The following is a 19,753-nucleotide window of genomic DNA, read 5'->3' as shown; positions in this document are numbered from 1 at the left end:
TGTTGGGTGCATATATATTTATAATTGTTATATGTTCTTCTTGGATTGATCCCTTGATCATTATGTAGTGTCTTTCCTTGTCTCTTGTAACATTCTTTATTTTAAAGTTTATTTTATCTGATATGAGTATTGCTACTCCACCTTTCTTTCGATTTCCATTTGCGTGGAATATCTTTTTTCATCCCCTCACTTTCAGTCTGTATGTGTCCCTAGGTCTGAAGTAGGTCTCTTGTAGACAGCATATATATTTGTCTTGTTTTTTGTATCCATTCAGCAAGCTTGTATCTTTTGGTTGGAGCATTTAATCCATTCACGTTTCAGGTAATTATCGATATGTATGTTCCTATGACCATTTTCTTAATTGTTTTGGGTTTGTTTTTGTAGGTCCTTTTCTTCTCTTGTGTTTCCCACTTAGAGAAATTCCTTTAGCATTTGTTGTAGAGCTGGTTTGGTGGTGCTGAATTCTCTTAGCTTTTGCTTGTCTGTAAAGCTTTTGATTTCTCCATCGAATCTGAATGAGATCCTTGCTGGGTAGAGTAACCTTGGTTGTAGTTTCTTCCCTTTCATCACTTTAAATATATTGTGCCACTCCCTTCTGGCTTGTAGAGTTTCTGCTGAAAAATCAGCTGTTAACCTTATGGGAGTTCCCTTGTAGGTTATTTGTCATTTTTCCCTTGCTGCTTTCAATAATTTTTCTTTGTCTTTAATTTTTGCCAATTTGATTACTATGTGTCTCGGTGTGTTTCTCCTTGGGTTTATCCTGCCTGGGACTCTCTGCGCTTCCTGGACTTGGGTGCCCATTTCCTTTCCCATGTTAGGGAAGTTTTCGACTATAATCTCTTCAGATATTTTCTTGGGTTCTTCCTCTCTCTGTTCTCCTTCTGGGACCCCTATAATGCGAATGTTGGTGTATTTAATGTTGTCCCAGAGGTTTCTTAGGCTGTCTTCATTTCTTTTCATTCTTTTTTCTTTATTCTTTTCTGTGGCAGTGAATTCCACCATTCTGTTTTCCAGGTCACTTATCCATTCTTCTGCCTCAGTTATTCTGCTATTGATTCCTTCTAGTGTATTTTTCTTTTCAGTTATTGTATTGTTCATCTCTGTTTGTTTGTTCTCTAATTCTTCTAGGTCTTTGTTAAACATTTGTTGTATCTTCTTGATCTTTGCCTCCATTCTTTTTCCGAGGTCCTGGATCATCTCACTATCATTATTCTAAATTCTTTTTCTGCAAGATTGCCCATCTCCACTTCATTTAGTTGTTTTTCTGGGGTTTTATCTTGTTCTGTCATGTGGTACGTAGTCCTCTGCCTTTTCATTTTGCTGTCTGTGAATGTGGTTTTCATTCCAGAGGCTGCAGGATTGTAGTTCTTCTTGCTTCTTATCTATCTGCTTCTATAGATTTGCCCTTTCTGAACATTTTGTATAAATGGAATCACACCATGTGTTGTCTTTTGCTCTGGCTTCTTAAACTTAGCCCAGTATTTTCGAGGTTAATTCATGCTGTGATATGTATCAGTGGTTTTTTCCTTTTTATTGTTGATATCATTGATATTTTTATTAAATTTAAAAAATTGTTTTCTTAGTGGTTGCTTTGGGGATTAAATATATATCTTCATTTTTTACAAATTACATATTGATTATAATCTACTTCATATACAATCTACTTCAAATATAAACTAACTTAATTTCAATAAAATTTAGAAACTTTGTTCAGGTGTAGCTCCATTTTCCCTGTCTTTTACTTTGCGCCCTTGTATTTCTGTAAATTAAATCTTTATATGTTCATATACCCAACAATATAGTTTTAAAGTTATTGTATAGAACTGTCTTTTAAGTGTATTAAGAGAAAAATATTTATACTATCTTTATATTTACCTATGTAATCGCCTTTACTGGTGCTCTTTATCTTTTCACGTGGATTTGAATTGCTCTGTAGTGCCATTTCCTTTCATCCAGAAGGCTTTAGTATGTCTTTAGGGTTTTTGAAAGGCAGGTTGCTAGCAGTGAATCATCTCAGTTGTTATCTATTTGGGAATGTCTTTATGCCTTTAATTTTGGATTTAAAAAAAAATTTATTTATTTATTTAAATTTTTGGCTGCGTTGGGTCTTTATTGCTGCCCACGGTCTTTCTCTAGTTGAGGAGAGCGGCGGCTACTCTTCGTTGTGGTGCGTGGGCTTCTCATTGCAGTGGCTTCTCTTGTTGCAGAGCATAGGCTCTAGGTACGCAGGCTTCAGTAGTTGTGGCATGTGGGCTCAGTAGTTGTGACTTGTGGACTGTAGAGCACAGGCTCAATAGTTGTGGCTCACGGGCTTAGTTGCTCCTTGGCATGTGGGATCTTCCCATACCAGGGCTTGAACCCGTGTCCCCTGCACTGGCAGGCAGATTCTTAACCACTATGCCACCAGGGAAGTCCCTTACGTTTAATTTTGAATGATAGTTTTACTGGGATCAGAAATCATGGTTGGTACTTTTTTTTCTTTCTTTCAGCACATTTATTATTCCACTGCTGCTGGCCTCCATTGTTTCTAATGAGAATTGAGCTGTTAATCTTATTGTTGATCCCTTTTATCTGATAAGCTTTTTCTCTTGCCACTTTTTCTCTTTGGCTTTCAACAGTTAATGATGTGTACAGGTGTGGCTCTTTTTGTGTTTAGCCCACTTGGAGTTCACTGTCTGTCTTGGGTGTAGTTTAATGTTTGTTTGTTTGTTTTTAAAATCAAATTTGGGAAGCTTTTGATGATTATATCTTCAGATATTTTTCTACTCCTTTCTTTCTTCTTGCTAGAACTCCCATTACTTGTAATGTTGGTTTGCTCCAGAGTTTCCCACAGGTCTCTGACTTCATTTTTCATTTTTTCTTTTTGTTTTTTAGATTGCATTATCTATGTTGATCTCTCTTTGAGTTCGATGATTCTTTGTTCTGCCAGCTCAGATTTGTTTTTGAGTCCTCTTGAATGTTTCATTTCAGAATACAACTTCCAGGGACTTCCCTGGTGGTCCAGCGTTTAAGACTCTGCACTTCCACTACAGGGGGTATGGGTTCGATCCCTAGTCGGGGAACTAAGTTCCAACATGCCGTGCAGCACGGCCAAAAGTGAAAAAACAAAACAAAACAAACAATTTCCATTTGGTTCTTTTTATAATTTCTATTTATTGTCATTCTCTATTTGATGAGTAATTATCATCATACTTTCATTTAATTCTTTAAATATGGCTTCCTTTAGTTCTTTAAAGTACTTATAATAGCTGCTTTGAAATATTTATCTGCTGATTCCAACATCTGGGCCCCCATAGAGGCAATATCTATACATAGTCTCCTGTTTCTTTCCCCCCTGGTAAGTGGGTCACACTTCCCTCTTTCTTTGCACGTTTTATGATTTTTTTTGTTGAAAAACTATGTTTTAGATAATATAGCAACTCTTGATTCAGATTCTTCCACCACTAGCAGATGGGAGGGTTGTTGCTGGGTTTTTTTTGTGTTTTTTTTTTTTCTTTTTGGTTTATTCAGTGACTTGTTCAGACAGTTCTGTATCTGTCTCCTTTGTAGTGTGTAACTGCTGAGGTCTCTCTCTCTTTTTAACCATACATATTTATTTAATTATTAATTTAACATGCAAGTAGTTTATTCTGGTCATATTTTTTAAATTATTGTTTTAATTTTTATACTTGGCTTCTTAAAGGTCACCCCTGGGTCAGTATAGATTAGTGATCAACAATGACTGGCTTCAATCCTAGGCCAAGAAATCTTCTACCCTTTGTTGATGGATTTGTTTGTTGAAATGCATTCAAATGCATTTGTTTGTTGGAATGCATTCAAAGTCCAGGCAATTTGCAGTTCTGCTCCAACCTTTACTTTCAGTGTGTTCAAGACCTTACATTCACATAGGATCAGTAGATAGCTAGGGCCTCTCCAGTTTCTCCTTAGCAGGTATGAAACCTTATAGGTCACCAGGGATCCCATAGTGGGTCTTATGTTTTGTTCCCCAGCACTCCCTTTAAAATTTGTGGCTTATCTGCAGGCCTGTTGCCTGCCCTAACTAGCATTATGACCTTAGGCCAGCTGTAGTAGTAGCCTTCCTGGATAACTTACTATTGTTCCCCAGATTGTCCCTCTATTGTTTTTGACAATGACCCTGGGCAATATCCAGAGCAAATTTTCTACACTCAGCTTCAAATTAAATCAGCCCACTCTGGCAAGAGCCATCCTCTTGTCCTGGCCTGATGGAATTACCCCCAGGGAGCTGGGGGTTGTGGAGTAGGAGCAGCTTCAGGCTAAAATGCCACAGATTCTCACTGTTCTTAATATGGTTCAGTAATTCTTCTTGAATAAACATTTCTCAACTTGATGTCTGCCTTTGGTTAATTTTCAGAGGCCTGAAATGGTTGTTTTTGACAATCTTGTTCAGTTTTATTGTTGCTTTTAGGGAAGAGTTTGCTAAGCAGTTTAGGTATTCCAGAAGTTCCACCTCCTTGTATTACTTATGGCATCTTTATTTAACTTTTAAAATTCCCTAGCTAGACCATAACCTCCTTTGGGCAGACACTATCTATATCTTTTCCCTACAGTGTCCATCCTAATATGCATTAAAACTTTAAGCTTTAATTTCTTTATCTGTCTGATGAAATTAATAATCCTTGTGTTGCTTACTTCAAAGGATCAAGTGAAATAATGGCTAAAATCTCATTGTAAACTACAGATCTTCCTCAACTTACAATGGGGTTACATCCCAATAAACCCATTGTGAATTGAAAATGCATTTAATACACCTAACCTACCAAACATCATGGTTTAGCCTAGCCTACTTTAAATATGCTCAGAACACAGCAGCCTACAGTTGGGCAAAATCGTCTAACACAAAGTCTATTTTGTAATGTTGAATATCTCATGTAATTTATTGAATACTATATTTTAAGTGAAAAACAGGATGGTTATATTTTTACAGAATGGTTGCAAGTGTAAATCGGTTCTTTACCCTCGATCACATGGCTGACTTGAAGCTGCAGCTCACTGCTGCTGCTGCTGCCCAGCATCACAAGAGAGTTTTGTGCTACATACCACTAGCTCAGGAAAAGAACAAAATTCAGAATTCAAAGTATGTTCCTACTGAATGCGTATTGCTTTGATACCATTGTAAAGTTGAAAAATCTTAAGCGAACCATCCTGATTTGGGGACCATCTGTATAAGCTTTGTAAATGGTAAAGTTCTTTAAAAAGTTTTAAGGCGTTTGTAAACTACAACACTGCAACCTGTTGTGCATGTGGTACTTCCAAGTGTTCATCTTTCAACCCTGTAACCTTTTTCTCATTTTGTGCTCATAGATTTTGCTGTTGATTTGAAAGAAATATTTCAGGTGGTTTTGAGGACAGCAGCAGGCTATTTGCAAAACGGTCTGGGAATGAATGCCAGCTCCACTAGGAGGGAGGTCTTTAGCACCTCTGTCTGTTTTCCTCAGTCGTCATGCCACCACCTGGCTCACCATTGCTTGTTCTGCCCAAGATGAGCTATCGGTAGAGACTTCTCTGAATATTGGAAGTAAATGCTGTAGAGATGTGAAGCCAAGTAGTTGACTGAGATATGCCAAGAAGTGCCAAGCACCTTGAAACTTTTTCCAGAGTTGTTTTTTGGAGTAGCATGAAGGATGGTTCGTTATTTATTCAACTATGCATTTAGTGCCCATTATATGCTGGTAATATTCTGAGTATTGGGGATATGAGACAAAATAAACAGAATCCTTGTTCTCATGGAACTTATAACTCTAATTGGGGAAAGAATAAACAAATACGCAAGAAAATATATCAGTTAGTGATTGGTGTCAATAGGAAAAGTAAAGCAGGAATTGGGGACAGAGAATAACAGTAGGAGTTATTTTTAGATAGGTTGGTTAAAGAAGTAATTTCTGGCAAGGTGAAATTTGTGCAGAGACCTGAAGGAAGTAAGGGAGTATGCCATTTGAATATCTGGGGGAAGGGCATTTTAGGTGTGGGAAAGCGCAAGTGCAAAGACCCTGAGGCATAAGAATACATGTGTGTTCAGGGAACAAGGAGGTCATTGTGAGTGGAGTGGAGAAAGCAAGGGATAGTGGTAGGAGTTGCAACTAGAGAGGTGGGCATGTGAGACCAGATCATATAAGGTCCTGTAGACCTTTATAAGAACTTTGGATTTTATTCTGAATAAGATGGGAAGCTATTGCAGAGTTGTGTTTGCTGACACAAGTAATGTAGACTTACTGTGGTTCAACCCCAGGGAACAGGGGAAATTCCATACTTGGCTCTGGAGAGGGAGCTAGACAGGACTTGCACAGCAGGCACTTATCTTACCTGACTTACTTAAGAAGTAAAATCAGGGCTTCCGTGGTGGCGCAGTGGTTGAGAGTCCGCCTGCCGATGCAGGGGACACAGGTTCGTGCCCCGGCCCGGGAAGATCCCACATGCCGCCGAGTGGCTGAGCCTGTGCTCCGCAATGGGAGAGGCCACAACAGTGAGAGGCCCGCGTACAGCACAAAAAAAAAAAAAAAAAAAGTAAAATCAGGTTGGATCGGGAGCATATCGCAGCTAAGATCCTAGACAGCTGGCAGTAATAGAAGTCAGGCAGACAGTGCTTTTATTCTCTCATAACTGCCTGTGTGTGTCCAGCAGCGACCCAGTAGGTAGATTTGAACTGCCTCCATGGTGGGATCTATCAGGGTCCAAAAAGAGCACAAAGGGCCCCGAGTTAAAGGAGGGTTAGGGAGGGGCCTGCTATTCCAGAGGAGAAACCAGTGCTGGGTTGGGAGACTAGGGAGACTGGGAAACTCAAACTCATCTAGCACAGTGGAATTAGCTTGGACATTGGAATCAGAAGACCTGGTTATTCTCTCAATTCTTAGTTATGAGACTTTGGGCAAGTTGCTTCATTTCTCTGGACTTAAGTTTATCCACCTATAGTACAGTGAAAATAATACCTATTTTGCAAGATCATTGTGATCTTATAAGACTTATAGGGACTAATAAGGTAAGTCGGTAGCACAGTACTTGTCACCTGGTAGATCTTCAATAAATAGTAGCTGCTGGTAGTAGAGGTAATATTTATAATAGTAGTAATGGTTGTTTACCTTTACAGAATGCTCATTGTATACCAACCATTGTTTTAAGCAGACTTCTTAGGCATCTCAAATTTAAGTCCAAATCCAAATTTCTGTCCTTCACACCAAAACATGCTCCTTTCATAGTTCTCATCCCAGTAAATGGCATTTTTATTATTCCAGTTTCTCAAGTTAACTTTGGAGTCATCCTTGATGTCTTTCTTCCTCTCATACTCTATAGTCAATCTGTTAGTAATTCCCATCAGCTTGATCTTCAGATTATACCCAAAATATGACTACTTCCCACCACCACCACTGCTACCACCCTATTTCAAGCCACCATTACCTTTCATGTGGATCATTTTAATAGCATCCTAACTCATCTCCCCGATTCTCCTCTTGCCTTCCTGCTTTCTGATCTCAGCTCAACAGCCAAAGTAATGTTCTTAAAATGAAGTCAAATCAAGTCACTCTTCTGCTTGAAACACTCCTAATCTCATTTAGAATAAAAAACAACGTCCTTATACTGGCCTACAAGGCTGTACATGATTTGGCCTTCATCACCTGTCTGATCTCACTGCCTACTCTTTTCTCTTTCATTCACTGTGTGTGCTCCAGCTAAACTGGCCTTCATGCTATTTCTCAGACATGGTTCCACTTCAGGGCATTTGCCTTTGCTGTTTTCTCTACTTGGACAGTTTCCCCTCAAGAGACCTGCATGGCTTGCTCCTTCAGCTTTTTCAGGTCTCTGCTTAGATGTCACTCAATAACATTTTCTCTAACTATCTTATTTAAAATTGTACCTCCTCCCCTTGGTACTCCCTATCCACCTTCAGAGGATTTCCTAGCATTTACTGCCATCTGATATACAGTATATTTTACTTTTTAAAAAAATTTTGTGTCTTCTTCCCCCCTCCCAACTGGAATGTAAGCAGGAATTTTTATTAGTCTCGTTCACTGCTGTATCTCAATTCCTCTATCAAGCTTATGTAAGACAAATGGCATTTGACATAGAAAGTCTCAGGCAGTGTCTTCAAACTGGGCATCAAAATATCCTTGGCAACACAAATACATAGATTCCTGAGCCCCATGCCAGATAGAGCATAGAGGATCTTCTATACCATGTGAAGGAGTAGGGATTTTATTCCCAAGGCTTTTGAGGGGAGTAATACCCTTATCCAACGTATGCTTCAATAAAGAATACCAGGGATTAATTAGAGTTGGTTAGAATGGGGGAAAAGAGTCCTGTTAGGACTGTTTAATATTTCAGACAAGAGATATTGAAATTTGAACTACAGAGCAGTAGCAATGAGAAAAGTAAGTTTATGAGGACTTGGTGATTGATTGGGTGTGAAAGAGTGGGAGGAATTTAGGATGACTTTCAGGGTTTCTGGCTTAAAGTGCCAGGTGGATAGATTGTCAATAACTGTGAGATGGCCAATACTGGATGGAAGAATGGGCTTGGGGAAGAATGTTGAGTTTAGTTTTGAATGTTGTGAGTTTGAATTGCTTATGGAGTTATCAGGAAGAAACGTTCAGGAAGTAGGTATGTGTGAAAGTAGATGTAGGTGAGTACTGCATTATAATAATTATTTTAAGAGAGATGTGAATTTCATATATCATGAACTAATCTAGACAACTACAAATCTATTTTCTGTCTCTGTAGATTTGCCTATTCTGGACATTTCAGAAAAATGGAATCACAGAATATGTGGCCTTTTGTGATGGGTTTTTTTCACTTCATATGCTTTCAAGGTTCATCCATGTTGTAGTATGTATCAATACTTCATTCCTTTTTATTTCCAAATATTCCATTGTATGGATATACCACATTTCATTTATCCATTCATAAGTTGAACATTTGGATTGTTTCCACATTTTGACTATTATGGATAATGCTGCTATGAACATTTGTGTTCATACATTTTCATTTCTTTTGGTATATATCTAGAAGCGGCATTGCTGGGTCATGTTGGTAACTCTGTGTTTAACTATTTGAGGAACTGTCAGATGTTTTCCCAAAGTGGCCATATCGTTTTACATTCCCACCAGCATTGTATAAGGGTCTAGATTTCTCCACATCCTTGCCAACACATTTTATTATCTTTTTGATTATAGCCATCCTAGTGTATGTGAAGTGGTATCTTGTGGTTTCGATTTGCATCTTTTCATGTGCTTATTGGCCATGTATATAACTTCTTTGAAGAAATGTATGTTGAGATTCTTTTCCAATTTTTTAAATTGGGTTATTGGCCTTTTTATTATTGAGCTAAGAGTTCCTTATATATTTTAAATACAAATCCCTTATGTAAATGATCTGCAAAAATCTGTCATTCTGTGGGTTGTCTTTCACTTTCTCAATGGTGTCCTTTAGTACACGAAAGCTTTTAGTTTTCCTTGCCTTTTTTTTTAAAATACATTTATCTATTTATGTATTTATTTTTGGCTGCGTTGGGTCTTCGTTGCTGCACGCAGGCTTTATCTAGTTGCAGAGAACAGGGGCTACTCTTCGTTGCGGTGCATTTCTCTTGTTGCGGAGCATGGGCTCTAGGTGCGTGGCTTCAGCAGTTGTGGCTCTTGGGCTCAGTAGTTGGGGCTTACAGGCTCTAGAGTGCAGAATCAGTAGTTGTCGCGCACAGGCTTAGTTGCTCAACGGCATGTGGGATCTTCCCGGACCAGGGCTCGAACCCATATTCCCTGCATTGGTAGGTGGATTCTTAACCACTGCGCCACCAGGGAAGTCCCAAAAGTTTTTAGTTTTTTTTTTTTTAACATCTTTATTGGGGTATAATTGCTTTACAATGCTGTGTTAGTTTCTGCTTTATAACAAAGTGAATCAGTTATACATACACATATGTTCCCATATCTCTTCCCTCTTGCGTATCCCTCCCTCCCACCCTCCCTATCCCACCCCTCCAGGCGGTCACAAAGCACCGAGCTGATCTCCCTGTGTTATGCGGCTGCTTCCCACTAGCTATCTGTTTTGCATTTGGTAGTGTATATATGTCCATGCCTCTCTCTCGCTTTGTCACAGCTACCCTTCCCCCTCCCCATATCCTCAAGTCCGTTCTCTAGTAGGTCTGTGTCTTTATTCCTGTCTTACCCCTAGGTTCTTCATGACATTTTTTTTTTTCTTAAATACCATATATATGTGTTAGCATACGGTATTTGTCTTTCTCTTTCTGATTTACTTCACTCTGTATGACAGACTCAAGGTCTGTCCATCTCATTACAAACAGCTCAATTTCGTTTCTTTTTATGGCTGAGTAATATTCCATTGTATGTATGTGCCACATATTCTTTATCCATTCATCCGATGATGGACACTTAGGTTGTTTCCATCTCCGGGCTATTGTAAATAGAGCTGCAATGAACATTTTGGTACATGACTCTTTTTGAATTATGGTTTTCTCAGGGTATATACCCAGTAGTGGGATTGCTGGGTCATATGGTAGTTCTTTTTGTAGTTTTTTAAGGAACGTCCATACTGTTCTCCATAGTGGCTGTACCAATTCGCATTCCCACCAGCAGTGCAAGAGTGTTCCCTTTTCTCCACACCCTCTCCAGCATTTATTGTTTCTAGATTTTTTTGATGATGGCCATTCTGACTGGTGTGAGATGATATCTCATTGTAGTTTTGATTTGCCTTTCTCTAATGATTAATGATGTTGAGCATTCTTTCATGTGTTCATTGGCAGTCTGTATATCTTCTTTGGATAAATGTCTATTTAGGTCTTCTGCCCATTATTGGATTGGGTTGTTTGTTTTTTTGTTATTGAGCTGCATGAGCTGCTTGTAAATTTTGGAAATTAATCCTTTGTCGGTTGCTTCATTTGCAAATATTTTCTCCCATTCTGAGGCTTGTCTTTTGGTCTTGTTTATGGTTTCCTTTGCTGTGCAAAAGCTTTGAAGTTTCATTAGGTCCCATTTGTTTATTTTTGTTTTTATTTCCATTCCTCTAGGAGGTGGGTCAAAAAGGATCTTGTTGTGATTTATGTCATAGAGTGTTCTGCCTATGTCTTCCTCTAAGAGTTTGATAGTTTCTGGCCTTACATTTAGGTCTTTAATCCATTTTGAGTTTATTTTTGTGTATGGTGTTAGGGAGTGATCTAATCTCATACTTTTACATGTACCTGTCCAGTTTTCCCAGCACCACTTATTGAAGAGGCTGTCCTTTCTCCACTGTACATTCCTGCCTCCTTTATCAAAGATAAGGTGGCCATATGTGCGTGGGTTTATCTCTGGGCTTTCTATCCTGTTCCATTGATCTATCTTTCTGTTTTTGTGCCAGTACCATACTGTCTTGATGACTGTAGCTTTGTAGTATAGTCTGAAGTCAGGGAGCCTGATTCCTCCAGCTCCGTTTTTTGTTCTCAAGATTGCTTTGGCTATTCGGGGTCTTTTGTGTTTCCATACAAATTGTGAAATTTTTTGTTCTAGTTCTGTGAAAAATGCCAGTGGTAGTTTGATAGGGATTGCATTGAATCTGTAGATTGCTTTGGGTAGTAGAGTCATTTTCACAATGTTGATTCTTCCAATCCAAGAACATGGTATATCTCTCCATCTATTTGTATCATCTTTAATTTCTTTCATCAGTGTCTTATAATTTTCTGCATACAGGTCTTTTGTCTCCTTAGGTAGGTTTATTCCTAGATATTTTATTCTTTTTGTTGCAATGGTAAATGGGAGTGTTTTCTTGATTTCACTTTCAGATTTTTCATCATTAGTGTATAGGAATGCCAGAGATTTCTGTGCATTAATTTTGTATCCTGCTACTCTACCAAATTCATTGATTAGCTCTAGTAGTTTTCTGGTAGCATCTTTAGGATTCTCTATGTATAGTAGCATGTCATCTGCAAACAGTGACAGCTTTACTTCTTCTTTTCCGATTTGGATTCCTTTTATTTCCTTTTCTTCTCTGATTGCTGTGGCTAAAACTTCCAAAACTATGTTGAATAAGAGTGGTGAGAGTGGGCAACCTTGTCTTGTTCCTGATCTTAGTGGAAATGCTTTCAGTTTTTCACCATTGAGGATGATGTTGGCTGTGGGTTTGTCATATATGGACTGTATTATGTTGAGGAAAGTTCCCTCTGTGCCTACATGTTGCAGGGTTTTTTTCATAAATGGGTGTTGAATTTTGTCGAAAGCTTTCTCTGCATCTATTGAGATGATCATATGGTTTTTCTCCTTCAATTTGTTAATATGGTTTATCACATTGATAGATTTGCGTATATTGAAGAATACTTGCATTCCTGGAATAAACCCCACTTGATCATGGTATATGATCCTTTTAATGTGCTGTTGGATTCTGTTTGCTAGTATTTTGTTGAGAATTTTTGCATCTATGTTCATCAGTGATATGGGCCTGTAGTTTTCTTTCTTTGTGACATCCTTGTCTGGTTTTGGTATCAAGGTGATGGTGGCCTCGTAGAATGAATTTGGGAGTGTTCCTCCCTCTGCTATATTTTGGAAGAGTTTGAGAAGGATAGGTGTTACCTCTTCTCTAAATGTTTGATAGAATTCGCCTGTGAAGCCATCTGGTCCTGGACTTTTGTTTGTTGGAAGATTTTTAATCACAGTTTCAATTTCAGTGCTTGTGATTGGTCTGTTCATATTTTCTATTTCTTCCTGATTCAGTCTTGGCAGGTTGTGCGTTTCTAAGAATTTGTCCATTTCTTCCAGGTTGTCCATTTTATTGGCATAGAGTTGCTTGTAGTAATCTCTCATGATCTTTTGTATTTCTGCAGTGTCAGTTGTTACTTCCCCTTTTTCATTTCTAATTCTATTGATTTGACTCTTCTCCCTTTTTTTCTTGATGAGTCTGGCTAATGGTTTATGAATTTTGTTTATCTTCTCAAAGAACCAGCTTTTAGTTTTATTGATCTTTGCTATCGTTTCCTTCATTTCTTTTTCATTTATTTCTGATCTGATTTTTATGATTTTTTTCCTTCTGCTAACTTTGGGTTTTTTTTATTCTTCATTCTCTAATTGATTTAGGTGCAAGGTTAGGTTGTTTATTCGAGATGTTTCCTGTTACTTAAGGTGGGCTTGTATTGCTATAAACTTCCCTCTTAGAACTGCTTTTGCTGCATCCCATAGGTTTTGGGTTGTCGTGTCTCCATTGTCATTTGTTTCTAGGTATTTTTTGATTTCCTCTTTGATTTCTTCAGTGATCACTTCGTTGTTAAGTAGTGTATTGTTTCGCCTCCATGTGTTTGTATTTTTTACACATCTTTTCCCTTAATTGATATCTAGTCTCATAGCGTTGTGGTCAGAAAAGATACTTGATACAATTTCAATTTTCTTAAATTTACCAAGGCTTGATTTGTGACCCAAGATATGATCTATCCTGGAGAATGTTCCATGAGCACTTGAGAAAAATGTGTATTCTGTTGTTCTTGGATGGAGTGTCCTATAAATATCAATTAAGTCCATCTGTTCTAATGTGTCATTAAAGCTTGTGTTTCCTTATTTATTTTCATTTTGGATGATCTGTCCATTGGTGAAAGTGGCGTGTTAAAGTCCCCTACTATGAATGTGTTACGGTCAATTTCCCCTTTTATTGCTGTTAGTATTTGCCTTATGTATTGAGGTGCTCTTATGTTGGGTGCATAAATATTTACAATTGTTATATCTTCTTCTTGGATCGATCCCTTGATCATTATGTAGTGTCCTTCTTTGTCTCTTGTAATAGTGTTTATTTTAAAGTCTATTTTGTCTGATATGAGAATTTCTAGTCCAGCTTTCTTTTGATTTCCATTTGCATGGGATATCTTTTTCCATCCCCTTACTTTCAGTCTGTATGTGTCTCTAGGTCTGAAGTGGGTCTCTTGTAGAGAGCATATATATGGGTCTTGTTTTTGTATCCATTCAGCCAATCTGTGTCTTTTGGTGGGAGCATTTAGTCCATTTACATTTAAGGTAGTTATCGATATGTATGTTCCTGTTCCCATTTTCTTAATTGTTTTGGGTTTGTTATTGTAGGTCTTTTCCTTCTCTTGTGTTTCTTGCCTAGAGAAGTTCCTTTAGCAGTTGTTGTAAAGCTGATTTGGTGGTGCTGAACTCTCTCAGCTTTTGCTTGTCTGTAAAGGTTTTAATTTCTCCATCAAATCTGCATGAGATCCTTGCTGGGTAGAGTAATCTTGGTTGCACGTTTTTCTCCTTCATCACTTTAAATATGTCCTGCCAGTCCCTTCTGGCTTGCAGAGTTTCTGCTGAAAGATCAGCTGTTAACCTTACGGGGATTCCCTTGTGTGTTATTTGTTGTTTTTCCCTTGCTGCTTTTAATATGTTTTCTTTGTATTTAATTTTTGACAGTTTGATTAATATGTGTCTTGGCGTATTTCTCCTTGAATTTATCCTGTATGGGACTCTCTGTGCTTCCTGGACTTGATTAACTATTTCCTTTCCCATATTAGGGAAGTTTTCAACTATAATCTCTTCAAATAATTTCCCAGTCCCTTTCTTTTTCTTCTTCTTCTTCTGGAACCCCTATAATTTGAATGTTGGTGCGTTTAATGTTGTCCCAGAGGTCTCTGAGACTGTTCTCAGTTCTTTTTATTCTTTTCTCTTTATTCTGCTGTGCAGTAGTTATTTCCACTATTTTATCTTCCAGGTCACTTATCCGTTCTTCTGCCTCAGTTATTCTGCTATTGATCCCATCTAGAGTATTGTTCATTTCATTTATTGTGTTGTTTATCGTTGTTTGTTTCATCTTTAGTTCTTCTAGGTCCTTGTTTAATGTTTCTTGCATTTTGTCTATTCTATTTCCAAGATTTTGGATCATCTTTACTATCATTATTCTGAATTCTTTTTCAGGTAGACTGCCTATTTCCTCTTCATTTGTTAGGTCTGGTGGGTTTTTATCTTGCTCCTTCATCTGCTGTGTGTTTTCCTGTCTTCCCATTTTGCTTATCTTACTGTGTTTGGGGTCTCCTTTTTGCAGGCTACAGGTTTGCAGTTCCCGTTGTTTTTGGTGTCTGTCCCCAGTGTCTAAGGTTTGTTTAGTGGGTTGTGTAGGCTTCCTGGTGGAGGGGACTAGTGCCTGTGTTCTGGTGGATGAGGCTGGATCTTGTCTTTCTGGTGGGTAGGTCCACGTCTGGTGGTGTGTTTTGGGGTGTCTGTGGACTTGTTATGATTTTAAGCAGCCTCTCTGCTAATGGGTGGGGGGTTGTGTTCCTGTTTTGCTGGTTGTTTGGCATAGGATGTCTAGCACTGTAGCTTGCTGGTCGTTGAGTGAAGCTGGGTGCTGGTGTTGAGATGGAGATCTCTGGGAGATTTTCCCCATTTGATATTATGTTGAGCTGGGAGGTCTCTTGTGGACCAGTGTCCTGAAGTTGGCTTTCCCACCTCAGAGGCATAGCACTGACTCCTGGCTGCAGCACCAAGAGCCTTTCATACACACAGCTCAGAAAAAAAGGGAGAAAAAGTAGAGAGAAAGAATTAGTAGAAGTAGGAAGAAAAGAAGGAAGGAAGGAAGAAGAAAAGGAAAGAAGGAAAGAAAGGAAAGAAAGGAAAGAAAGAAAGAAAAGAAAGAAAGACGGGAGGGAGGGATGGTGGGAGGAAGGAAGGAAGGAAGGAGGGAAGGAAGGAAAAAAGAAAGAAAAAGAAGATAAAGTAAAATAAAATAAAATATAATAAAGTTATTAAATTAAAAAATAATTATTAAGAAAAAAGTAATGGACGGATAGAACCTTAGGACAAATGGTGGAAGCAAAGCTATACAGACAAAATCTCATACAGAAGCATACACATACACACTAACAAAAAGAGGAAAAGGGGAAAAAATCATAAATCTTGCTCTCAAAGTCCACCTCCTCAATTTGGAATGATTTGTTGTCTAAAGGAGGGAGGGAGGGAGGGAGGGAGTGATGGAAGGAAGGAAGGAAGGAAGGAAGGAAGGAAGGAAGGAAGATAAAGTAAAATATAAAGTTATTAAAATAAAAAATAATTATTAAGAAAAAAAATTTTAAAAAGAATAAATAAAAACCACCGAACAGATAGAACCCTAGGACAAATGGTGGAAGCAAAGCTATACAGACAAAATCTCACACAGAAGCATACACATACACACTCACAAAAAGAGGAAAAGGGGAAAAAAATCATAAATCTTGTTCTCAAAGCCCACCTCCTCAATTTGGGATGATTCGTTGTCTATTCATGTATTCCACAGATGCAGGTACATCAAGTTGATTGTGGAGCTTTAATCCGCTGCTTCTGAGGATGCTGGGAGAGATTTCCCTTTCTCTTCTTTGTTCTCACAGCTCCCAGGGGCTCAGCTTTGGATTTGGCCCCGCCTCTGCGTGTAGGTCGCTGGATGGCGTCTGTTTTTCCGCTCAGGCAGGACGGGGTTAAAGGAGCCGCTGATTCGGGGGCTCTGGCTCACTCACGCCGGGGGGAGGGAGGGGCACAGAGTGCCGGACGAGCCTGCAGCGGCAGAGGCCAGCATAACGTTGCACCAGGGTGAGGCGCGCCGTACGTTCTCCCAGGGAAGTTGTCCCTGGATCCCGGGAGCCTGGCAGTGGCGGGCTGCACAGGCTCCCCGGAAGGGGGTTGTGGAGAGTGACCTGTGCTCGCACACAGGCTTCTTGGTGGCGGCAGCAGCAGCTTTAGCGTCTCATGCCCGTCTCAGGGGTCCGCGCTTTTACCTGCGGCTCGCGCCCGTCTCTGGAGCTCCTTTAAGCAGTGCTCTTAATCCCTTTTCCTCACGCACCAGGAAACAAAGAGGGAAGAAAAAGTCTCTTGTCTCTTCCGCAGCTCCAGACTTTTCCCCGGACTCCCTCCCGGCTGGCCGTGCCGCATTAGCCCCCTGCAGGCTGTGTTCACGCCGCCAACCCCAGTCCTCTCCCTGCGTTCCGACCGAAGCCCGAGCCTCAGCTCGCAGCCCCGCCCGCCCCAGCGGGTGAGCAGACAAGCCTCTCGGGCTGGTGAGTGCCGGTCGGCACCGATTCTCTGTGCGGGAATCTCTCCGCTTTACCCTCAGCACCCCTGTTGGTGCGCTCTCCTCCGCGGCTCCGAAGCTCCCCCCATCCGCCACCCGCAGTCTCCGCCCGCGAAGGGGCTTCCTAGTGTGTGGATACCTTTCCTCCTTCACGGCTCCCTCCCACTGGTGCAGGTCCCATCCCTATTATTTTGTCTCTGTTTTTTCTTTTTTTCTTTTGCCCTACCCAGGTACGTGGGGAGTTTCTTGCCTTTTGGAAGGTCTGAGGTCTTCTGCCAGTGTTCAGTAGGTGTTCTGTAGGAGTTGTGCCACGTGTAGATGTATTTCTGGTGTATCTGTGGGGAGGAAGGTGATCTCCGCGTCTTACTCTTTCGCGTTATTCCGCTTGTCCCGTCCGCACCGTGCAGTCCACGTCGCATTGGCAACGTCAGCCGGCTGCTCCGTCTAAACCCCGTCTGGCTTCCCCGAGGCCTTGGTGGAAGGTGTGACGACCCCAGCAGGTCTGTCCTAGGCCAAGAGGTGGAGGCGGCCTTCCCCTCACCCCGCCGCTCTCTGCTGGGCTCCGCAGAGCCGCGTGTACCTGGGGCAGCACGCCCTCCCCCGCGGTCGCCAGTTTTTAGTTTTGATGAATCCATTTAATCTATTTTTTTCCTTTCGTTGTTTGTGCTATTGGTATCATAATTACCATTGCCAAATCCGAGGTCACAAAGGTTTAGGCTATCTTTTCTTCTTTCTTCTAAGAGTTTTATGTTTTTAGCTCTCTCATTTAGGTCTTTGATCCATTTGGGGTGCTAATCTTGACCTTGTCCCTTACTTTGTGACCTCAGACTGTTCATTTGCCTTTTTTCAGCCTCACTTTTTTCATCTGTTAAAATAAAAGTTGATATGTGAGTGCACAAAACAGCAACAGAAAACAGATCAGTGGTTGCCACAGCTGGGAGTTGTGAGCAGGGTATTGACCACAAAGATGAGAGAACTTTTGGGGGTGATGAAAATACTTTGTATCTTAATTGTGGTGATGTTTGTACAACTATATACATTTTTCAGGGCTCATAGAACTGTATACCTAAAAGGAGTAAATTTTACTGTATGTATATTATACCTCAGTAAACCTAGCTTTTAAAAAAAAAACACAAAAGCCTTACAACAACTCTACAAAGTATGTGTTATTCTTTTCCATTTTGAGGCTAGAGGAAGCTGATACTTAGGAAAGTTAGTGGACTTGCCTATGGTCCCACATTTTGTATGTGGCAGTTCTAGGATTTTAACCTAAATCTGCCTGATTGTAGAGCTTGTGATCTTCCTACTCATTTTTAGCCTGTCCCTGACAGTGTGTGGATTCTATTGTAAAAGGCTAACCTTCTCGTGAAAGCCAGGAACCCTGTCTGCCTGTGAGCCACTCACCAGAAGTAGCTGTCTTATTCTTATTCCAAATTCTGAACCCCTGGCAGATCTCATTTCTGCCAGTCATTAATTGAGATTGGAATCCATGCTGTTGTGGAGTGCTACTCAGACATGGTCTCCTGAGACTGTGGCCCTCATTTTGGAGCAGCAGGAGATCAGTTTCAAAACTGATGAGTTTCTTTGGTTATGAAAAGCAATTTCTAACTTTGTCCAATCAGCAGCACAGAGTACCTTCTCCGTAGGAGAGTGCTCCGATGTTTACAGGGCCCGTTGTGCTGCTTAGCACAGTCTTCCTTACTCTGGCTTATTTAGCAGAGAACCGGTCGGGTGGAAGAGAGATCCAAGGCAATCACCGTCATCATTTACATCTGCATGCCACTTTATAGTTTGCAGTGTGTTTTAACATCTGTGAACTCTCTTAATTTTCTTAGCACCTTGCCAGGAGAGTGCTTATATTTAGAGAGAGTGTATTCTTGGATAACTCTGGCTGTGTGTCTTTTCCTTAAATTGTGCTGGAATGTGTATATCTCCTGTAACTTTTATCCTCGAATTGTTCTAGTTTCAGTTTGTCAACTGGTGGTAGTTTAATCTAGCCTCTTGCCCTGGGGTGATTTGGCAGCACTGCGCATTGGGTACATTTCAAGTTCTATCCTCTGAATTTGACCAACATCATTTCCTTTTTTGCCTGTTTGACTGCCCCACCTTCGTCTCTTTCGGAACCTATGTTTCCTCCACCTCTCATTCCAGAACCCTGGACAGAGTAATTAATCTCAGAGCAATCGTCATCAAGCCAGATGTTGACTTCAACAGCCTGTCTTCAATGTTTGACTTGTTTCCTATCCTGAGGTGCTATGGGAGAAGCTAATGACCTAAAAAATTGCCCATCTATCATGTGAGCCTAGTTAGGAGGGAATTGTTTGATTTTTTATGACGTGTAAATAATATGTTTGGAGACATTTTCAAACATGTGTTGGCCTGTGTGTCAGAGCTGGTTCCCTAAACAAGGTGGGACAAATTGGCTGGGTAATAGACCGTAATGACAGATTTTCCATTAATCAGAATGGAGAACGTGCTTTATTAAGATAATTAACAGATCACTTGGGCAGGTGATACTTATTGCACAGAAATTTCCAAGTTTCTTTCCCTTGAATAAGCTTTGAAAGAGATCTTGGCTATGTTTCCTTGTTTGCATTAAAATGATCAATGGCAGTAAATTCCCGTTTTTTCCCAAAACTGCTAGTAACTAGTATCCTGTCCTCTGTAAGTGCAAAAGGTGGGTGACACACTTGCTGCTCTTCCAGCAGTCTGTGTGTTTATCACCAGGTACTCGGGCTCCCCTGGTGAG

General features: G+C 40.1%; 1 protein-coding gene across 5 annotated transcripts in view; it reads left to right on the top strand.

Moving 5' to 3' along the window:
• Positions 1-19,753, top strand: part of FAM168A (family with sequence similarity 168 member A) — a 200,866-nt gene that overhangs the window by 130,999 nt on the left and 50,114 nt on the right. The gene's annotated exons all lie outside the window — the stretch shown is intronic.

Source organism: Orcinus orca, chromosome 8 (assembly GCF_937001465.1).
Source record: "Orcinus orca chromosome 8, mOrcOrc1.1, whole genome shotgun sequence".
Taxonomy (NCBI): Eukaryota; Metazoa; Chordata; class Mammalia; order Artiodactyla; family Delphinidae; genus Orcinus; species Orcinus orca.
This window is presented reverse-complemented; position numbering and strand designations above follow the sequence as displayed.